Raw genomic sequence first — 23513 nt, 5'->3', positions numbered from 1 at the left:
TACTGAACCCTACCCACCTTGGTCACTCATCTCTCCACCCAGGGCTACACTAGCCATCTTTCGGGGGTTTGCACCAGGGGTTGCTGGTTTACCAAACTGGCGACACTTGGGATCATTGGCAAAATAACCCGAGCTCACCAAATCTGTAACAGGTTGGGGGCCCTCTTTGAACAGGGGTACCTGTTGGGGCCCCAGTCGGTTTCTGGGGTAGGGGAGACTGAGAACCTTTCCCTTGGTTCCCTTGGGGATTACTTTGGGGCCTCCTCTGGAACTCCCTCTGTTTACCCTTGTCTCCCCCGCTCTTCTGCTGGGGACCCTGCCCACCATTAGCGGAGTCTCCCACAGGGCCCTTGTGGACCCTGGTACTGACCCAGCGGTCCGCCTCCTCAGCAAGCTTCCTAGGGTTAGTCAGCCTACTATCAATCAGGTGCTGGCGTAGCTCAGGAAAACAATTACTGGACAAGTGCTCCCATGCCATTAAATCAAGAAGCCCTTGAAAATTATCAACTTTGCTACCCTTCACCCAACCATCTAGTGCTCTGCAAAAAAAAGTCACATACTCCACATACGTACTCTTGGGAATCTTAGTGCAACCCCTGAACCTCTGTCTATACATTTCAGGGGTTAACCCATACCTAGCCATTACAGCTTCCTTCATATGGGGGTAAGAGTTATACACTTCTGAGGGCAAATCTAGCAGTGTTTCCCGCCCTTCACTCAAGAACCGCCCCCACAACCCCGCACCCCAATCCTTCTCAGGGACCCGGTGGGAGGACATGGCTACTTCATAGGCTTTAAACCACTGTCCTATGTCATCATTTAAAAAAAAATTCTTTCACTACATCTTTGGGTATGTACACTCTGGACTCTACCTGCACTGGGGGTGTGCTGCCACCAGAGGGAGTGCTTCCCAAGCCCTGGGCTTTAAACTCCAGCTCCCTCATTTTCATGTCATGCTCCATTTGGATTTTTTTCTCTTCCATTTCCAGCCTTTTTTGTTCCATTGCCAGTTGTCCATTTAGTTTGGCCATCTCTATTTCATGAGCCCTGGTTTCCTTCCTGTCTGCCAACTCCTCTGGAGATAAACTTTTACTAGAAACACTGCTACCTGCAGGGGAAGGGGTTCTCCTTCCTCTTGAACCCAGTGGCCCATCCAGCTGCTCATCTGCATCATCAGTGGCATTCCTTGCTTCTACCCAGGCCCTCAGCGCCTTGTAGAACTCTGCCTTGTTTTTACATCCAGTTGTAGAAACATTACATTTCCTGCAGAAGGATTTCAGCTGCTTGGCAGTGTAGCTATCCAATTTCTCTTCTTCCCATTCAAATTCAGTATTCACAGAGACTATGGATGCTGCTTTCTCCACCATGGTTAAGCTTGGCAGTGCTCAAAAATAGACAGTCCCAAAAGAAATCTACCAACAAGTATTGGTTGCGTTTAAGGTCTGCACCCACTAAGTAGTGTTCACCAATTACTGTACATGAGTCACAAATGCAAGTCCAGAATCCTTACCGCTGACCACCAATGTTAGAATCCGGGTTGTCTGGTTGGCACAGGTAGGTACTTGTGACAAGCAGGGAACCTTTCCTCTAGTCAGGGTAAGTGGTTACACTCCTAAAATAACCCCTGCTCACCCTCTAGGTAGCTTGGCGCGAGCAGACAAGGCTTATCTCAGAGCGTTATATGTTAAGCATTTTTTAACACATACAGTAACCAAGTGACAACACTACAAATGGACACCACACAGGTTTTTATATTAAAAATAAGGATTCTTTATATAGAGTTACCACAAGACCATTAAACGACAAAAATACACAAAACTGTTACTTTAGATGGTAGAAGTTTGCTTAGTTCTCTTAAGTTCTTAAATGCGACACTTTAAGTCAATGTACCTTAGATGCGACACGCAGGGCAACAAAAGTGTTGCAACGATGCTGATGCGATGACGTTTCTGGTGCAAAGAAATAAAGACGTGAAAATCTTCCAGATGCGTTACGCTGCTCCGATGTTGCGAGAAGACTCGACTCGATGCGTCAGCTACAGCGGCGTCACCCCTTTACGTGATGCGACGACAGCGGCCTTGGCAGCGGCACTCTTCTCCGACGTTTGCGAGACGCTTCCGCTCGATGCGATGCTTCAGCGGCGTCACCCCTTTACGCGATGCGACGACAGCAGCTCCGACGGCGGCACGCTTCTCCGTGGATGCGAGGCGCTGTTCTTGAGGCGGTGCAATGCGACAACTACGATGGCTGCGATGGCGACACGCTTCTTCCTCGATGCAAGATTCTTCTCTTGATGCGGTGCAATGCGTCAGCTACAATGGCTGCGATGGCGACACGCTTTTTCGGCATTGCGAGGCACTTCCAGAATGATGCGAGACGCTTCCGCTCGATGCGATGCTGCAGCGGCGACACCCTGTGCGAGATGCGACGACAACAGCTCCGACGGCGGCACGCTTCTCCTCCTCGAGTCACGCTTCCAGCTCCTTGCGACACGCAGTCCCTCAGAAGGCCCAACAACAGCAGCAGGCACTTCCAAAAGACTCTGGGGAGCTGGGGGTGAAGTCCACTGGTCCTGGGACTTCGTTCAGGGGGCAAGCTCAGCACAAGCCCTTGGAGATCTTTTAAGCACAAGTTGAATTAAAGTCTTTGTAGTCTTTTCTCCTCTCCTTACAGCAGCAAGGCAACCACTGCAGGCCAATCCCCCAGGTCAGGGCCAGTACTCCTCCTTACAGCTTTCCCAGTTCCTTCTCCTCAGGCAGAGGTTCTTCTTGTCAAGCAGGATCTAATTTCTTGGGAGCAGGGTCCCAATACTTATACCCCTAATTCCTTTGTTCCTCTGGGGTGGAGGGGCCTTTGCCCAGTCCAAAGTCCAAACCAGTTCTTGAGCACTTTGTTGACATGACTCTGCCTTTCTATTCAGGGTGCAGGGCAGAGACATCAGCCGCTCCACAGGAGGTGAAGCCAACATTGTGGTGGCAGAGCACAGCCCTATTCAGAGTCCATGTGCACTCCTCCCACCCATCTGGATGTCAATCTCTCTATTCACCACCAGGCTACCTAGCCCCGCCCCTCTGGGTTTCCCCAGCCCTGTCACTCACACAAACCAGACAGGCAGATACACATCATAGCAGAGGCAATTAGTTAAATGTGGTGGTATTGGTCATAGGTACGTTTGGCGCTACAAGGGAAATTCACATTCATATGTTGATATACATTTATCTGACGGTGCTGTAAGGTGTAGAGAAACCACCAACTCTACCCAGAAGAGCAAGAGCTCTACGTAACAGTTCAGTAAATCCCCAGCACTCATAATTATTACAATTTCAAAGCGTTTTAGACGTGTAAGTCAGAAAAAATATTAACATCAAAATTCATATGCGAGGTTTGTCTTCCTTGTTCTTTATTTTCCAATGGAACATCCTAGTCACAGCCAACACGTGTTTCGTCGTGTAGGGACAATAATCCCACGACTTCCTCAAGGCTATTTTCTATTCAATAGGATCTTTGTTATGTGGTTAAATTTCCAGACCACATGGGGGTCAAATCCAGGATGGGCACAGTCAAATTCAATGGTTTCTTAAACAACGAAGCGTGCGTATTGCGCTGAGCCAACTTCTCAGTTGGTATCACGTTGTCTTAAACTTCCCATCCAAAACGATACGGGTGAGCCGAGTGCAGCTATCCGTGAATTCAGATCTGAATCCATCCTGGATTTGACCCCCATGTGGTCTGGAATTTTAACCACATAACAAAGATCCTATTGAATAGAAAATAGCCTTGAGGAAGTCGTGGGATTATTGTCCCTACACGACGAAACACGTGTTGGCTGTGACTAGGATGTTCCATTGGAAAATAAAGAACAAGGAAGACAAACCTCGCATATGAATTTTGATGTTAATATTTTTTCTGACTTACACGTCTAAAGCGCTTTGAAATTGTAATAATTACGAGTGCTGGGGATTTACTGAATCATAGCAGAGGCAGGCTGAAATGGTTAGGCAAGCAAATACCAACTTTCTAAAAGTGGTATTTGCAAACACAGAATATTAAAATAAACTTTACTAAAAGATGTATTTTATTATTCTGATTTCAGGCATACTAAACTCGATTTTCTACCATGTTCCCTGGGTCTGTTAGGATCATAGGATGTAGCAATCCTAACAGCCCATTCTGGCCTATGGAAAACAGGTAGCCTTACAATAGTGAAAAACGAAAATGGTTGTAATTCACTATTAGGACATGCCACACACATCAGGGCTTGTCCTACCTTATGCTTACAATGCACCCTGCCCTTGGGCCTACCATAGGGGTGACTAATATGAAGTTAAGGGAAGGTTTAGGGACTGGGAAGTGGGTGCACTTGCCCAGTCAGCATGACCGTACCAGACCGCACGCAGGTTCTGCAATTGCAGATCTTAGACACATTTTACGAGGCCGCTTCTGTGGATGGCACAACCAGTGCTGCAAGCCCACCAGCAGCATTTGTATATACAAGCCCTGGGCACTCCTGGTGCACTTTACTGGGGTCTGATAGTAAACCAAATAAGCCAATCATGGAATCTAACTAACATATACATTTTAAATAGGGAGCACTTGCACTGTGGCACTGGTTGGCAGTGGCACAGTGCTCTGAGCAGCTAACACCAGCAAAACACATGAGGCACAGCGACAAAAAGTAGAAGGGAGACTCACGCCAAGGTGCCAGGTCTAACACATACACATACTCACCCACCCATACAGCTGTTTCCACATGCACTCTTGAACCCATACACCCAGTGAATCAACCAATCACACATCTATGCACAGAGTCACAAACCTCCCACCCACCCACACACATACTCAGGCACCCACACAAATACTCAGGCAACCAATCAATAATCCATATAGACACTCATGTACCTACTCACCAACCCATGCGGCATCTTACACAACAACAGACAGACTGAGACAGACATTCACACTGTTTAGTCACTAACCCATGCATTCAGTAAGACACATTTAATCACTCACTTATACAGTCAGTCACGCACCTACTAAATCTTCCATCTCGACACTTATACACCCACTCATTCTTCAATACACCTTGGCATATATATAAAACATATTTAAAGTTTCTAGAAACACACAGTCACTGGATGATGTAATCAGTGATGTCATCAGTGATGTCATTTGAGATGTCATCAGTGATGTCACTGACCATGTCATGAATGATGTAATATGTGACATCATCAGCAGTGCATTGCGGGGGCGCGAGTTATAGTTAGCTGAACTAACTGTAAGGACGGAATTTCTCAGGCTTTGTACGAGTGAAATGTCCAACTAACTATAACGCCCCTGAAACCTATGTTTTTTTCAGTATATATATATATATGTATATATCCAAAATACCAATGAGACGTTTGAAGATGGCAATGAAGGTGCCTCAGCTCCAAAGACCACACGGACACGGACCTCCAGTTAAGTGCTAATTTATTTTTGCTGGCAGTGTCGTCTTGACGTTTCGGCTCCCAAGAGCCTTGCTCACATGACAACATGATTATTCAAAATGACCCAACAAATAGTGATGGTAAACAGTTCAGAGTTCAGGCTGAAGTCATGTGACTATGATGACCATAGACATAAAGAACATACTTCAATATGGCCTCAGCGATGACTGTGCAAGGTAAACAACAAATGGTGTCAGTGCATTCAATATAATGAAGCATTTCAAATTGATGATTGTGCATAATATTGTGCAAATTACTCAATAAATATACTGAACAATAATATATACATATATAAATATATAAATAAACATGTTCGTTTAAAATCCACATCTGCATTTTTACAAATAAAATATCGTAAAAAACTAAATAGCTTGAATGCCATGGCATCAATGGATTGAACATGCTCAGGGGACATAATTTCAGACCACATTAATTTGAGATAATATTATTCTGTCCCTTTTAGAAGAACCTAATGAGTAATGCTCCATTTGCCGCAACAAATTCACATTTGTGTATACTTATACTATCGGCTTGAATGCCAGTGGCTAATGTCAGCCAGTTAGTGAGGGATAGATAAATATCTCTAAAAATCAATATAAAAGCATGTATTATAAAACATGAAATAATTGCATAAACATTAATACACATCTTCATGGTTAAAATTGCTTGTTGCTAACAGTCATCAAATAAAAACATCCTTACCCTTTTTCCCCAAAATTTAAAGGGAAAATAACATCACTACAGATAAGTACCCGATAAATACATATACACCTAATGTGAAAATAGAAAAGTGCTAGAGGTGAATGTGGTAATATGTAGCTGATTAAATTGCTATGTCTAAAAAGGAATTAACTAATGAAATATATATATTTATAAAAGATTTTTTTGAAAGATAATTTTAAATGAAAAACCCAATGGATATAATGGTATGTTAAAATTCAATGGGTTTAAACATTGGAAAGTGAATATCGAGTTCTTGTTGTGTTACCCTACTAAAACTTTGTTTATAAAAAATGGCCAATCATATAAATTTCAGTTAAAGTCAGTAATCTTGGTAATCTGAGGTGATATGAGGTTATAAATACAACCAAAGATATAACATTAAACTAGTGCAAATATAGTATCTATCAAGCCTGATAGAATTTGATCGTAAAATTCACTAAAAATGCTAAAGGCACATCACCTACAAATGTCGATTAGCACATTAAATTCGACTGTCATAAATATGCTTTCATCTGAACTGGCCACAAATGGATAAATCCAATGTCATTCTATAAAATCAAGTGATACATTGAAAGAGAATCTAGTCAGTTAATTCAGAGCTCAGTTAAAGGCAAACAAGTATAGAGGTCCTCCGTGACATTAAGACCTTTTGGGGTTTTAGTATCGAGCTGCAGAATATAGCGGGTCTCTAATTTCCGGAGTTTGGCTTCTCTGTTACCCCCCCGCCTACTGGCATTGACAGCGTCGATTACAAAGAATTTAAGGAGACGAGTGTCACTCTGATGTATGTCTCTGAAATGTCTGGCAACAGGGTAGGTATTGTCCTGATTAGATATGGCTCTTAAGTGTTGTAGTATCCGTTTGTGGACGGCCAATTTAGTACTGCCGACATATCTAAGAGAGCAGGGACATTCAAGTATGTGAACGGCATATTCTGTTTTACATGTCAGCAATTTTTTAATTTGATGTTCGGTATTGCTGAACCCATCCTGATAAGTCTTTGTGTTGACCCCATGTATGCAGGATTTGCAAGTTTTACATTTAAAGAAGCCAGTGTTAGTTTGGAGCCAAGTGGATTTTTCAATTAATTCTGGGTTGGTATTAACTAAATGGTCCCTCATTGACATAGCCTTGCTGAATGTTAAAGAAATACGTGTAGGCAGTGACGGCCCTATTATAGGATCATTTAAAACAATAGGCCAATTACGATTAATGATCCTATAAATGTCCTTATGTTGTTTGCTGTAGCCTGTTATAATTCTAAAGTTGCTCTCCACAGCATGGGGGATATCAGAGGTGTTTGAACCTTGAGTTGCCTGTTCAGTAGGGGCCATATTAGTGTATATGCTGAGTAGTTCCTGTCTCGTATGTTTCATAGATTTAGATATGGCACTATCTATGCTGTGTCTAGAGTAACCCCTTTGGATAAATCTCAACTTGCTAGCTGACTGTGCACTTTCTAGATCCGCTGTATTGCTGCATACTCGTCTAATTCGGAGCATTTCTCCATACGGGATACTTGCTATTAAGTGTGCTGGATGAGCACTGACCGAATGTAAGACAGTGTTACCTGCTGTTTTTTTATGAAACAACCTAGTTTCAATTGAATTGTTCTTGAAATAGACTTCAGTGTCTAGAAATGTTACCGATGTCTGACTCATATTGGCAGTAAAAGCGAGGTTAAGATCATTTACATTGATATTGGAAATAAACTCATTCGCTTGTTCTTCATTACCCTTCCAAATAATGAACAGATCGTCAATGAAACGATACCAAGTAACCACATATTTGTCTACTATTTCCTTATGTTTGACCCTAAGGACCAGTTCCTCCCAAGCGCCCATATGAAGACAGGCAAAACTTGGAGAGAAACTGGCCCCCATAGCCACCCCCTGGAGCTGGCGGTACAGTAGATTATTGTACATAAAGACATTATTAGTCAAACAGAATTCAAGCATATGGAGCAGCATGTTGTTATGATCATTGTTCAGGATTTCTCTTTGGTTTAAGTAATGTGCTACTGCCTTTAGACCATCTTCATGTCTGATGCTCGTATATAGAGCGGTTACATCAAGGGCTAACATCCAGAAGCCATCCATCCATTTAATTTGCTGGAGTTTGTAAAGGAAATCTCCTGTATCCTGTATGTAGGACAAAAGTTTTTTGACATGTGGCTGCAAAAATATGTATATATGTGTGTATATATATGTATATTATCTACTGGTGGTCGCCAGTAGATAGTTATAGTTAGGACCTATTTTCCATAGGAAATCTGCAACATTCTTTTGGAAATATCTTTGGCGCCGGTTGATGAATCTTCGCGAAATTGTCCAAACTTTTGGCCAGCTCCACTCCGCTCCTACCCTGAAAGTTTTGTGGCGATTCGTCAAGCGGGGGCTGAGAAAAGAGGGGGGTCCCAAAACACGTTTTCCCCATGCAATTTCCCATACTGCGGCTCTCCCCGGGATTTGGCCCCCCGGGGGCAAATTACCAAAGAAGCGTGGGAGGCCCGCGCTTCTTTTCTTAAAATTTTCAGCCGAAATTCGCGCTGGGTGCGCGAATCTCGCCGATTTAAAAAAAAAAAAGCAGGGTCAGGGTGTTTCTACCCTGCCCCCTTGTCGCGTTTTGCGCCTTTGTTTTTGTGCTTGGCTGCCAACACTTCCTGATTCAGAGTGTTGGCAGCCAATTAGCATTCAGCTCGTGCTCGGTAGGGTTCAGGGAGGGTGCGGGGATGATCCGCAGATCCTCCCCGGCCATAGATATCACTAACTTTTAACTCTAATTTTCTCAGGAACTACTGAACGGATTTACACCATTTAAGCAAAAGGCACGAGTCTGAACTAAGGACTACCTCCTTGCCAAATTTGGGATTAATTCCGTTCAGCAGTTCGGGCTGTAGCTGCGACCTTGTTTTGAAAATATTCCGGCCAGTCCAGGTCGGGAAGATGCACCGCCGCATGAGGACAAGCGGACAGCTGACATGGATACACTGTGTCATCAAGCAGATTGGAGGTTGGCTGAAATTAGACTTGCACTGCAACTGGGGGGCTCATTCTAGAGCTCTGAACATATATACGTTATGAGGCGGAACCGATTACGGTAATATTTTAGCAGGACTACAAGTCCCAACAAGCCTAAGACTATTCACGCCCACCAGAGGGCGATATAAGGGCCATTAGAGACTTGTTGTGTTTTGCACACCTGCAATCCACTGCTGATGATGTCACATATTACATCATTCATGACATGGTCAGTGACATCACTGATGACATCTCAAGTGACATCACTGATAACATCACTGATGACATCATCCAGTGAATGTGGTTTGGTTCGTTATTTAAATATGTATTATATATATATATAGCAATTTGCATTGAAGAAGGAGTGGATATATAAATATAAATATCTGGATGGAGGATTTAGTAGCAGTGTGATTGACTGTTTACTTGATTAATTTATAGTGTCTCACTAAATATATTGGATAGTGACTAAACTGTGTGAATATCTGTATCACTTTGTCAGTTGTTGTGTAAACTGCTGCACCAGTTGGTTACTAGCTATGTGAAAGTCTACATTAGGTTTTGATTAGTTAACTGAGTATTTCTATGGGAGAGTGAATGTGTGTGTGACTGCCCAAAGATGTGTGAATAGTTGATTCAGAAGGTATATGAAGTTAAAACTATATGTTTTAACAGTTGTTTGGGTGTGTGAACATCTTTATGGGTGTGGTGATGAGCAAATATATGTCTCAATGGTACATGTCCAACAAACTAGAAAAATAAAAGCCAGTGTATGTGTCAGTTGGTGTATATAAATAAGAAAAGGCTGCCGGGCGGTATTTAATTGTTAGCAGCAACTTTTTAACCTACATTGAACTGTGTATTTTACTAGTCTTAGCCTGTGTTAATTCATTGTCAACTTGCATCATTTTAAAATACTTTTAATGCCACACTACGCAATCGATTTTATTTACCTTGTACTTGGAGGCTGCACCTGGTTCCCCCGCCCCGGTCCATCACGGCTGAGTGCCGATTGTGTGGAGGGCGGGGCAGGCAGCACCAGTGATTGGAGGGAGACACTTCCGGTCCGGAGGGGGTGAGGCAAGCTCTCGCGCCTGCGCCTACTTAGGGCCAATGTGTCAGCATTCGTGCAGCGGGCGCGTCGCAGACGCGCCAAAGGCGTGCCTAAGGCAAGCCCGTCTGCGCCCGTCTGCGCCCGACCGGGACCAGGGGCCACGACCCCTACCCCCACTAACCCCACGGAGAACACTACTAGACCAGAAAACCAGTACTTAAGGGAATCCCTGCTAGCGCTATCACCCATCCAGACAAATGGGAACAAAATGCCATGTAGGAAGGCCTGTCCAGGAAACACCGAAGGACCGTTTTCCTGTCATGGCTGTAAGTGGCAGAGTCTAATGCCCCAAGGCCACTCCTATATTGAGACAGACGACCAGCACACCATAAGATGCTTATACTTCAATGCCAGGTCAATACCCAAACATACCATCGACATTTGGGATACCCTAAATGAGAGAAATCCCGATCTGGTTTTTGTAACCGAGACATGGCTGGGGGATAAGAATCTCCCTGATATTGCCAACGCCCTGCCCCCAAAATACAAAATTCTCAAACAAGATAGGCAGGGACGGAGGGGAGGTGGTGTGGCCGTTATATTTAAGGACCACCTCACCTGTCTCCAGCCTGAAGTAGTGCTTGCGGGAGAGCGTGAAATACTACCATTCCAGGTATCTAGAAATAACCACATACTGCTCGGGGGAGCAGTAATTTACAACACTCCAGGCTATCAAACTGACCTGAGTGCCAAACTTTTTACTCAACTTTTTCCATTATGCCTGAAATTCAAACACTACTTAGTCATAGGAGATTTTAAAGTGCACTTCGAGGAAGCGCATAGCATTACTGCCAGGCATTTGGAAAGAGATATGCAGATCTTCAAGCTCAAGCAGATAACGCTGGGCACACTTTAGATCTGCTATTCTCCAATATAGAATCAACAAGGATCCAAGAGATTATCCCTGTACCCTGGACAGATCACTCGCTTGTATCTTTCACTTTAATCTTCCGACGAATGCCACCAAACTCATTAAAACTGCACGAGTGGCAAACAGAGTCTGGAAATTAGTTACCCAGGACCAGTTCCAAGTCCACTTCTCCCCAGAAAATATAGCTACCCTAGAAGATCTTTCAGCAAATACAGAAGCTATTCGACTCGAAGCTGAAATTTCTAAGACTCTAGATACTCTTGCACCCAAACTCACATTCCAGGCCAGAAACAAGTCTCTTTCTTTAAAGTGGTATTCACAGGATCTTAAGACACTGAAAAGGAAGTGTAAATCACTAGAACACTCCTGGAGAATGTCGAAATTAGAATCAGACAGAATAAATTATAGGACTGAGTTAAGGATATACAATAACACCATTAAAGCAGCAAAGAAGACCTACTTACCCACACGTATAAAAGAAAACTGTAACTCGGCCAAGGAACTTTTTAGAATTGTGAAGGAGCTTTGCAAACCAGCCAGTCTGTCTCAAACCCTGCCTCCTCCTGTGGAAAATTGTGAGAAGATTAGCGAGTTCTTCTCAAATAAGATCAGTACAATCTATTCATCATTTACCAACGATCCCTCCCTACCCCAATCCAACTGGTAATATCTACCTCCATATCCAGTCGGCGTGACACACATGGGCAACTTCGCCCCTTTTACAGAACAAGAGGTCGGAAAAGTTATGGCGGAAGTAAAATCAGGATCCCCCTTAGATCCATGCCCCCATTATATATTTTCTCAGATCACCCGACAATATGCCCCTATGTTACTCATCTCCTTAATAGATCACTGGATACAACAGTATTCCCAGAAATATGGAAACAGGCTGTAGTGACCCCCCTGCTAAAGAAAGCTGGAACAAACGTTCATAATCCTGAAAATTATCGACCTATCTCCCAGCTCCCATACCTCTCTAAGGTTCCGGAGAAACTAGTAAACAGACAACTGGCCAACTACCTGGAGACTAATGAACTCCTAGACTGTTCTCAAACTGGCTTTAGAGCCACCAACAGCACAGAGACTACCCTCTTAGCGGTCCTCGACGACATAAGATCATCGACGGATCAGGGTAAAGCTGTTGCCCTGATCCTACTGGACTTGTCGGCGGCGTTCGACACGGTATCACATGACCTTTTGCTAAAAATCCTTTATGAAAAGGGTATCCATGCCAAAGCCCTCCAATGGCTCAACTCTTTTCTCAAAAACAGAACCCAGATGGTACAAATGGGTCAGTTCTTCTCGAGAAAAAAATATATCAGCTGTGGTGTCCCCAGGGAGCTTCCCTAAGCCCAACACTTTTCAATGCCTATGTTTCATCCTTGGCATTGATTAGTAGGAAATGGGGACTTAATATCTGCTCTTATGCAGACGATACACAGCTGATGATTACCATAGAAGACAGACATGAAGACACCAAGGTCAAGCTAAACAATTGCCTTTCAGAGATGGCAACATGGAGGACCAAACACTGTCTCAAATTAAACACAGGGAAATCAGAGATACCACTCTTTGGTGGAGCACATTTAATCTGGGACCCAACCTGGTGGCCACAATCCTTGGGAGTGGCCCCAGCACCCAAACAGTGCGCAAAAAACTTAGGTATAAACATTGACAACACTCTGTCCATGCAGGACCATGTGCAGGCCCTGTGTGGAAGAGGTTTTGCTATCCTAAAACTCCTAAGAAGGCTGTTCCCTTGGATCCCGCTAGAATGCAGAAGGACAGTCACACAGGCATTGCTTACTAGCAAATTGGACTACGGCAATGCCCTGTATGTGGGCATGGCAGATTACCTCTTCTCACGCTTACAGGTGCTGCAAAACGCGGCTGCTAGGCCTGTTTGTAATAAAGGTAGATTCAGCTCTGCGTCCGCATGCATGAAAGAACTCCACTGGCTACCCATGCGCTAAAGAGCACGGTTCAAACTGTTGAGTCATGCGCATAGGGCACTGCACAACGTCGGACCTAAAACCCTTCAGAACAAAATTGAATTCTATGTCCCCACAAGATGCCTGAGATCAAGACACTAAGCATTAGCAGACCCAAGCGCATAAAAAGAGTTAAGAGCCGGTGGTCGGTCATTCTCTTACCTGGCAGCTAAACACTGGAATGAACTTCCTCTGTATCTGCGCTTCTCCGAAAATTATATGTCGTTCAGGAAGCAGTTAAAATCGCACCTTTTTCCAAAGCCATAGGGACAAGTAGCTGAAGACCCCCAATACAACTTATCATATGTTCTGCTAAACAGCGCCGTGATATCCGTCAGGATGAATGTCGCGCTTTACAAGTACAAATACAAATACAAATACATAAGACTCAGTGATTGTATGAGAGACTGTATGGATAACTGTATACTTGTAACAGTGATTTTATAACACACTAAGTATGAGTTACTATCTATATGAATAGATGAAGTGGTATTTGTATAAGTATATAGCTAAGTAAAAGTAAGTATGATCCATTGTTTGCATAAGTGAGTAGGATGACTTCATAAGTCATTAGGATGTGCGCTGGTGTGTAATGTCGATATAGGGGTATAAGTATATTTGATAGTGTTCTATTGATCATTGACAGCATGTATGAGTGAATCTATAGGTAAGTGATTAGATGTCTGTATAGATCTAGGAATCACTGAGTGGGTGTTTAGAAACTTGTATTGGTGTGGCAATGGTTTCAAATATGGCACTCTGTATTTTACAGTGAGTGATGAAAGGTTATACTAGTGTATGATGAGGTGTATCTGAATGTCACGTGGATGATGTCATCAGTGATGCCATCAGTGATGTCATTTGAGATGTCATCAGTGATGTCACTGACCATGTCATGAATGATGTAATATGTGACATCATCAGCAGTGTATTGCGGGCACGCGAGATGTAGTTAGTACAACTAACTATATCGGAGGAATTTCAATGGTTTTGTACGAGTGAAATGTCCAGCTAACTATAACACCCCTAAAACCTATATTTTTTTCAGTGAATTTTTAAGGTTTTTTAAATGCTAATTCATAAATATATCCGGTCTGAAACTTATGGTTTTTTCAGTGAATTTCAAAGGTTTTTTAAATGCTAATTCCTAACTATATCAGGCCTGAAACCTATGATTTTTTCAGTGAATTTCAAAGGTTTTTTAAATGCTAATTCCTAACTATATCAGGCCTGAAACCTATGGTTTTGTCAGTGAATTTCAAAGGTTTTGTAAATGACAATTTTTAATGTATTAATTGTTATATTGATTTTTTTTATACTGATTTTTTACATTTTTTAAACTATTTATTTGTAGATATTTTATTTTTTTAATTACATTATAATTACATTATACATTACAGAATGAATTAGTTTAGTTTAAATACTTTGCAAATAGGCAATAGACTTTTAAGTACAGTAGTTACAGTTGTTGCAATGGACAACACAATTTCAAACACAATGCAACATTGAGCTCAATGTGAATTTCTAGTCAAATGCAATTAGTTACTTTATGGATTACTTTTCTAACCACAGGACTGGATCCTAGATTCAGTCCTTGGACATCTCCTGTAAACACTTGAGTAAAAGCATTTTGGTTACAGGTGTGATTTTTAAGGAATATTATTGTATTTTAAAAGTTGACAGTCATTTTTTCACATAGAATCACCAATGTTATGCTATGGCAGAAAATTCACTTAGCAGGTAAGTAGTGTTATCGTTACTTTTTCTTACTCAGTGGTGGATCCTGGATCCAACACTGGTGCATCTCCTGTAAACAGTTGAAAGAATGTGTTTAAGTCATACAGACAATTTTTTAGGAATATTTTTAGTTTGTGAAAATAGACATTTATAAACTTTTCTGGTGAAAACCACACAATGGATTCCTATGGAAGGAAATACAAGTTACTGGTAAATACGGTTAGAATTACTTTTCAGGATCAGTACTGGGCTCAAAGATGCAGCACTGAGGTCTCTCATGATAACAGGTGAGTAAATCGGAATTCGTAGTTCGGCTGATTATAGAGGAATATTTGTAAGTTCCAAAACTCCACACTTAGAAGAATTTCCAAGTGAAAGCAGTCAATGTTAGCCTACGGAAGGAAATTCAAGTAACTGGTAAGTACGGTTAAAATTACTTTTCCGGATCAGTACTGGGCTCAAAGTTGCAGCACTGAGGTCACTCCTGATAACAGGTGAGTAAATTGTAATTCGTAGTTCGGATGATTTTAGAGGAATATTTTTACGTTTCAAAAATCGACACTTAGAAACTTTTCTGGTGAAAACCACACAACGGATTCCTATGGAAGGAAATACAAGTTACTGGTAAATACGGTTAGAATTACTTTTCAGGATCAGTACTGGGCTCAAAGATGCAGCATTGAGGTCTCTCATGATAACAGGTGAGTAAATCGGAATTCGTAGTTCGGCTGATTATAGAGGAATATTTGTAAGTTCTAAAACTCCACACTTAGAAGAATTTCCAAGTGAAAGCAGTTAATGTTAGCCTATGGAAGGAAATTCAAGTAACTGGTAATTACGGTTAAAATTACTTTTCAGGATCAGTACTGGGCTAAAAGTTGCAGCACTGAGGTCACTCCTGATAACAGGTGAGTAATTCGTAATTTGTAGTTCGGCTGATTTTAGAGGAATATTTTTACGTTTCAAAAATCGACACTTAGAAACTTTTTCTGTAAAAAGCAGGCTATGATATCCTATGGAAGGAAATTCAAGTTACTGGCAAGTACGGTTAGAATTACTTTTCAGGATCAGTACTGGGATCAAAGATGCAGCACTGAGGTCTCTCATGATAACAGGTGAGTAAATCGGAATTCGTAGTTTGGCTGATTTTAGAGGAATATTTGCACAATGGTGAAGGATGAGGGCGGGGCCTGAGGTGACATGTGTGCAAACACACCCTGTGGCTCGTTTTAAGTTGGGGAATTAATTCCTCTTCAATCCTGAGGTCCCCTGGGGGCCAACTAGTCCACCAGGTACCTCCAGTATGCGCCAGGGAGCTGCGTTGCAGAGAGGTGTTCAGAGGCCACGCCCCTTTTTACCACACTCTGCAACGCAGCTCCGGGGCGCTTACTGGAGGTACCTGGTAGGCTAGTTGGCCCCCAGGGGACCTCAGGATTGAAGAGGAATTAATTCCCCAACTTAAAACGCGCCACAGGGTGTGTTTGCCCCCATATCACCTCAGGTCCCGCCCCCTCCCTTCACCACTGTGCAAACGCGCCCTGTGGCACATTTTAAGTTGGGGGATTAAGTCCCTTTGAATCCTGAGGGTCCCTGGGGTCCAACTAGCCCACCAGGTACCTCCAGTAAGCACAACAAGGCTGCGTTGCAGAGAGGTGTAAAAAGGGGCGTGGCCTGGAGCAACTCTCTGCAACACAACCCTGTGGCACTTAGTGGAGGTACCTGGTGGGCTAGTTGGCCCCCAGGGACCCCCAGTATTGAAGGGAAATGAATTCCCCAATTTAAAACGCGCCACAGGGCGCGTTTGCAGAGTGTGTTTGTGAGGGGTCAGGGCCTAGGGACGATCGCGTGCCTTTCGTTTTTTTAAATGGCTGTGCGGCCCCCCTTCCTTTTACTTTTTTTTGGGCCCTGGGGATCCCATCCCCCAGGGCCTGACCCCCAAAGGCCCCGGGGACCCCATCCCCAGGGCCAGCCATTTAAAAAATATATATTTTTATGTTAATGGGGGAGGGGGGCCACGTGGCCCTTCTCCCGGGCCACTGGTAGCCATGGGGACCCCATCCCCCGGGCCTGGCCCTCACCGTTGGGGACCATGGGAGATCCCCAATCCCCGCACTGTCCCGCTGGCTCCCCGCCTCCTGCGGGAGTCGGCATTGCTTTTCCACATGGGGAGCAGCTAACATTCTGCTCCCCATATGGAAAAGCAATCTGCTTTGCTTCATTGAAGCGAGAGCAGGTTTCCCTGCTCTCGCTTCAATGAAGCAAAGCAGTTTGCAATGGCAGGGTGGGAGACGCAAGGCGCCCGGCCTGCCATTGCCAACAGCAGTGTCCCAGGGGTGGGCACCCCGGGACACTGCAGGAGCCGGCCCTGGGGGGTGGCGGTCACCAGGGCCTGTACAAGGCTCCAGGAGGGGGGCCGAGCGGCCCCCCTCCAACATTTGTAAAAAGCCCCGGGGGTGGCGGTCCCTGGGGCTGGGGGGGCCTCATAGCCCCCCACACCTAATTTGAAATAGCCCCGGGGGTGGCAGTCTTGGGGCTGGGGGGCTTGAGAGCCCCCCCACCCATTTTGAATAAGTCCCAGGGGTGGCGGTCCCCGGGACTGGGGGGACCCTCTGGGCCCTCCTTTACATTACATCATTGCCCCCGGGATTTGGCCCCCCAGGGTGCTAGATAACAAACCGGCATGGGAGCCCGCGCTTAATATTTTTTTTTTATTGGCAGGATGCGCGCATCCTGCGTGCATCCTCCCATTTAAAAAAATAATAATAATAATTTTGGGGCCTTGGGGGTCCTTGTGGGACCCCCTGAGCAGGCCTAGGGGGTGAGGGTGTTTCTACCCTGCCCCCTTTTCGCGTTTTGCGACGTTTTTATTTGGGTTTCTTGTAAAGATGGCTGCCAACACTTCCTGATTTAGAGTGTTGGCAGCCAATTAAAATACAGCTCGTGCACGGCAGGGTGCGCTTAGGCTGCGCTTAGGGTACGCGGACCCTCCGAGGCCATAGACATATATGTACTTTTAAATGTCATTTTCTCTGGAACTACTGAACGGATTTACACCATTTAAGCAAAAAGCATGAGTCTGAACTAAGGACTACCTCTTTGCCAAATTTGGTGTAATTCCGTTCAGCAGTTCGGGCTGTAGCTGCGGCTAAAGGTTCTATGGGAAATTGCATGGGGAAAATGCGTTTTGGGAGCCCCCTTTTGTCTCGGCCCCCGCATGACGAATCACTGTGAAACTTTCAGGATAGGAGCGGACCGGAGCTGGCCAAAAGTTTAGAAAATTTTGCGAAGAATATATTATCTACTGGCGGTCGCCAGTAGATAGTTATAGTTACAACCTAGTTTCCATAGGAAATCCGCAACATTCTATTTGGAATAACTTTGGCGCCGGTTGACGAATCCTCGCAAAATTTTCAAAATAGGTGGGGTGCTCCACTCCGCTCCTACCCTGACAGTCTCGTGGTGATTCGTCAAGCGGGTGCCGAGAAAAAGGGGGGGTCCCAAAATGCGTTTTCCCCATGCATTTTTCCATAAGACCTTTAGTCGAAGGTACAGCCCGAACGGCTGAACAGAATTACGTGAAATTTGGCAGAGAGGTAGCCATAAGGTCAAGGAAGTGCCTTTTGAAGGTCTTGTGTAAATCTGTTCAGTATTTCCTGAGAAAATAGCATTTAAAAGCATATAAATATCTATACGCGCGCACCGTGCGCGCACTGTGCTCGCACCCTGCCGTGCGCGAGCGCAATTCTGATTGGTTGTTAGATGTCGGTAAACATTCGAATCGGTCGAAACCAGGAAGTGTCGGCCGCCATTTGGTCTCTCGCAGTCTGAGAGGGTGAAAAACAAAGGTGGAGAACGTGAAAAGGGGGCAGGGTGGACAGTTCCTAACCCTCTAGCCTTTGTCAGGGTGTCCCAGAAGGACCCCCAAGGGCAAAAAAAAGATTTTATTTTTTTTTTCGAAAAATCGCGGAGTGCGCGCACTGTGCGCGCATGCTGAAAAAACCACACGTAAAAATTTTTTTTTACATTTTTAACGGAAAATTAAGCGAGGTTCGCGCACCGTGCGCGCACGCTAAAAATCCCATAAAAAAAATAAAAAAGACATACATAAATTAGCATTTAAAAAACCTTTGAAATTCACTGAAAAAACCATAGGTTTCACACACATTATAGTTACGAATTAGCATTTAAAAAACCTTGCAAATTCACTTAAAAAACCATAGGTTTCACACATGTTATAGTTAGCTGGACATTTCACTCATAAAAAACCAATGAAATTCCCCCGTTATAGTTAGTGCAGGCAACTATAACTCACGCGACCGCAATCCTCTGCTGATGACATCAGATATTACATCACTGATGACATATGTGTCTTTCTGAAAAATACATATTTGTAATATATGTATAGCTAAAGATTAATGGAAGAAGACATGGGTAAATAAGTGTCTAAATACAGTGATGTAATATCTGACGTCATCAGCAGAGGATTGCGGTCGCGTGAGTTATAGTTGCTTGCACTAACTATAACGGGGGAATTTCATTGGTTTTTTATGAATGAAATGTCCAGCTAACTATAACATGTGTGAAACCTATGGTTTTTTAAGTGAATATATATATATGTATATATATATATATATATATATATATATTCCAGCTACACATCTCGTCCTTTACATACAAAGACACAGCACTCACGGGGGAAGAGACCACAAGATTTATTATGACTCTGTCAGCACCAGACGCGTTTCAGCAGTTGCCTTTCTCAATGGTACATGGGCGCGCCTGAAACGGCCATTTTTTATACATTCAACCTCATTTCCTGTTCCGAGTAGCAACATGTGAAAGTTCATTCAAGCCGGCCTCAACTTTTTTACCACAGATAGCTAATGACAACATCGATGCATTTGTAGACTCGGTGACAAGAGAACTTGTAAAGATGAAAGATAAATCTTTAAAAGGAAATTTGAATCTTTCCCAGGAACAACAAAGGGCTATCGAAAATATCAAAGCTGACACTAACATTGTGATAAAACCCTTTGACAAGGGTGGGAACGTGGTGCTCCAAACGCATGAGGCCTATATTAGGGAGGCACTGTGACAACTATCTGACCCCCTTTGTTATGAAAAAATTGGTAAAAACGACTATCTGAGTAGTATCACTAATTGTCATCTACTATTGAGAAAATGGTATGAGAAGGGAATGGTGGAATCAGAGGAGTATTTATACTTACAATGTCTCAATCCCATGACTCCTAGTTTTTACCATTTGCCAAAAGTGCACGAAGACAGTGCTATGCCTCCAGAGAGACCTATAGTCAGCTCGCAAGGTAGACTTTTGGAACATATGTCAGTATAAATTGACAATTTTTTATCCGATTTTGTGAGATCTTTACGAAGCTACATCAAAGACACCAAAGATTTTCTCGCTCATGTGGAGCAAATTGACTGGTGGGTTGGGGACTTTATGATGGTTATGGATATAGCCAGTTTATATACTAATATAGCACCTCCTGATGGCATAAGAGCTGTTAAGTTGTTTTTGGACACTTGACTTCTAAAATTTAAAGAACACAACATGATGTTGGAATTCTTGAAATTCTGCCTGAATAATAATATCTTCCTGTACCAAGACCAACAATATAAACAGCTGTCTGGAACAGCTATGGGCACCTGCTTCGCCCCCAGCTACACAAACCTGTCCGTGGGCTGGTGGGAGGAGAAGTGGCCTGGTCGGGTGTCAACAGAGAGTGGACGGGGAAAGTGGTGGCCTGGTACAGGTACATAGATGATCTCTTCCTGGTATGAAGGAGGGCAGTGGAAACAGCATCTATGTTTGTAGATATTTTGAATGTGAATGATAACAATTTGCGTTTCTATTTTAAATTCATCATGTAGTCAGTCACCCCCCTAAGTTGATTTTTAGCATCCCCTATGGGGAGTTGCTTAGGATCAAAAGGAATAGTACTAATGAAAAGGATTTTCACAAAAGTGCAGATGAAAGTATAAAGAGATTTAGAGCTCGAGGTTATGGTGAGCAAGCACGAAGAGATTCATTACGTAGGATACAAGGAACAGCAAGACAGGATTTGTTTAAGGACAAGAGTACTGCAGAGAAGAAAGAAGAAAAATTCATGATGATAACAAGCTTTTCCAGTGGGGCGGATCAATTAAGAACAGTGTTGAGAAGGAACTGGAATTTACTGAAATCTGATCAAGTTATTGGGGGTGATATCCCCGCCCGTACCATGCTCACTTCCAGAAGAGTGAGGGCCTTGAGGGATTCTCTAACAAAGAGTTATTTCATGAAAACTGTACCTAGACCCTTTTGCAAAGAACTACAAGGGTTCCACCCGTGTTTTAGATGTAAGGCTTGTAGTACTAGCAGAAAAGTCCTGTCATATCAAGTGATAGGATCTGGAAACCACGATGGATAAGGAAGTTTATTACATGCAGTACTCCCTACACTGTTTATTGCTTGGCATGCCCTTGTGGGCTACGATACATTGGTAGCACCATCCACCAAACTAAGATAAGGATCTTAGAGCACACAAGGGCGATAAAGAACTGTGATGTGACATATCCAGTAGCTAGGCATTTGCAAGCGCAACATAACAGCAATAGAGATTTGTTGACCTTTTTTGCTTTGGACAATGTACCAGGACATCCAAGAGGTGGGGGATAGAGTAGCGGGACAAAGAAGATTGGAGTCAAGGTATATTGTAGAACTTGGAACCAAGACTCCTGGGGGACTGAACAGTAATGAGGAACTGATAGTGCATTTAGGATAGAAGGCTCTCTTCCTTTGGATACCTCTTACTACCCCCTTCTCCCCTGTGACCTCTTTGATACCTCTTTGAGATTCTATATATAGTGTACATACTCTGCACTTTAGGACAATTGAAATGAAATGTAATATTATGACTATGAAATTTGAATCCTTTTTCTTTTCTTTTCATTTTTCCTTCTTCTCTTTTCAATTTAATTAATTAATTCATTAATTAAATTTTCCCTTTCCTTTTCCCTTTTCCTGTATATAGTATAAAGTTTGGTTTATCTATCGAATGTCATAACACAAGAGCACGGGATGTGGGTTTGAGTAATTATTATTGAGGGGACCTTATGAATTGAAGTATGTTAAATTGAATCGCCTGCTATTGAAACAGAAGTTGTAATCCATTGATAAGGCCCATTCAGGGCAAGATAATGTGCAAAATCACAAGAGATGTATACTGCAGAATCTACTGTGATCATGTCTGATGGTCAGTAATGCTCCACATTTTGCTCATTCAGGCCGGAATGTGGGAGAATTTGTATGTTTTGTAAATATATTTATATTTTCCTTAAACATATATATTTATTTACTCTATAAAAGGGTTACATCTGTATATGCTGCTCAAAGTAGAATCTGCCTGCACAGCAATATGTTACAACATGTTACAAAATGGCGATTCATTTGCAAGGTGTTTGCTGGTCCCTTCTTTATGTTGCTACTCGGAACAGGAAATGAGGTTGAATGTATAGAAAATTGCCGTTTCAGGAGCGCCCATGTACCATCGAGAAAGACGCGTCTGGTGCTGATATAGTCATAATAAATCTTGTGAACACTTCCCTTTGAGTGCTATGTCTTTGTACATAAAGGACGAGATGAGTAGCTGGAATATTGGTGGGTGCACCCCCCACTGGAACGGCACCCGTTTGTGAGTGTGTGAGCCTGGTGCAGGTGAAGCGTGAATATGTGTATATATATATAATATGCTCCGTGCCCAGTGTGTGAGGCCGCCTTGAAGGGTCTTGGGCTCCAGAATGGGGACTGTTGTTTTGGAGTTGAATTGAGGGGCCTGACCCACTCGTGCACCCTACCTAAAATAGGTAAAAGCTAATGGAGCGAAAAAAGGGATGACGCGAGGAAAGGATTCAGGCAGGATGATATCCTGCCATGATCGTGCTGCTTAATGGTGTTTTAATTTCAAGCCATCACTTAAATGAGAACATTGTGTAACTTTACCAATTCATTTGACTGCCTTTTAAATATTCCACACTGACATCAGTGCGTGTGCTTTATGGAAATTACCAACAAGGATAATAACATCTGAGGACTTCCAGCTATTTTACGAACTGGCACACTGCACTGTGGGATTTGAAGTAAAGTTTATACAGTCACGTGATCTAATCTGTTTAAGAGCACGCCCGAGCGCACCTGAGTGGTTGTTACTTCCATCTGTGAACAAGGCGAGTATGCCGAAACGTCGGAATATGGAAGCAGGCGCTGCCAAACTTGGATATTAAACCTCTGTTGCAGTATTGGGCCTCACGTCTTTGCGTTTACAGGAGTTGTATGCTGGGCTGCTACGTGCCCAGTGTGTGAGGCCGCCTTGAAGGGTCTTGGGCTCCAGAACGGGGACTGTTGTTTTGGAGTTGAATTGAGGGGCCTGACCCACTCATGCACCCTACCTACAATAGGTAAAAGCTAATGGAGCGAAAAAAGGGATGACGCGAGGAAAGGATTCAGGCAGGATGATATCCTGCCATGATCGTGCTGCTTAATGGTGTTTTAATTTCAAGCCATCACTTAAA

Source organism: Triturus cristatus, chromosome 4_1, assembly GCF_964204655.1.
Source record: "Triturus cristatus chromosome 4_1, aTriCri1.1, whole genome shotgun sequence".
NCBI classification, from domain to species: domain Eukaryota; kingdom Metazoa; phylum Chordata; class Amphibia; order Caudata; family Salamandridae; genus Triturus; species Triturus cristatus.
This window is presented reverse-complemented; position numbering follows the sequence as displayed.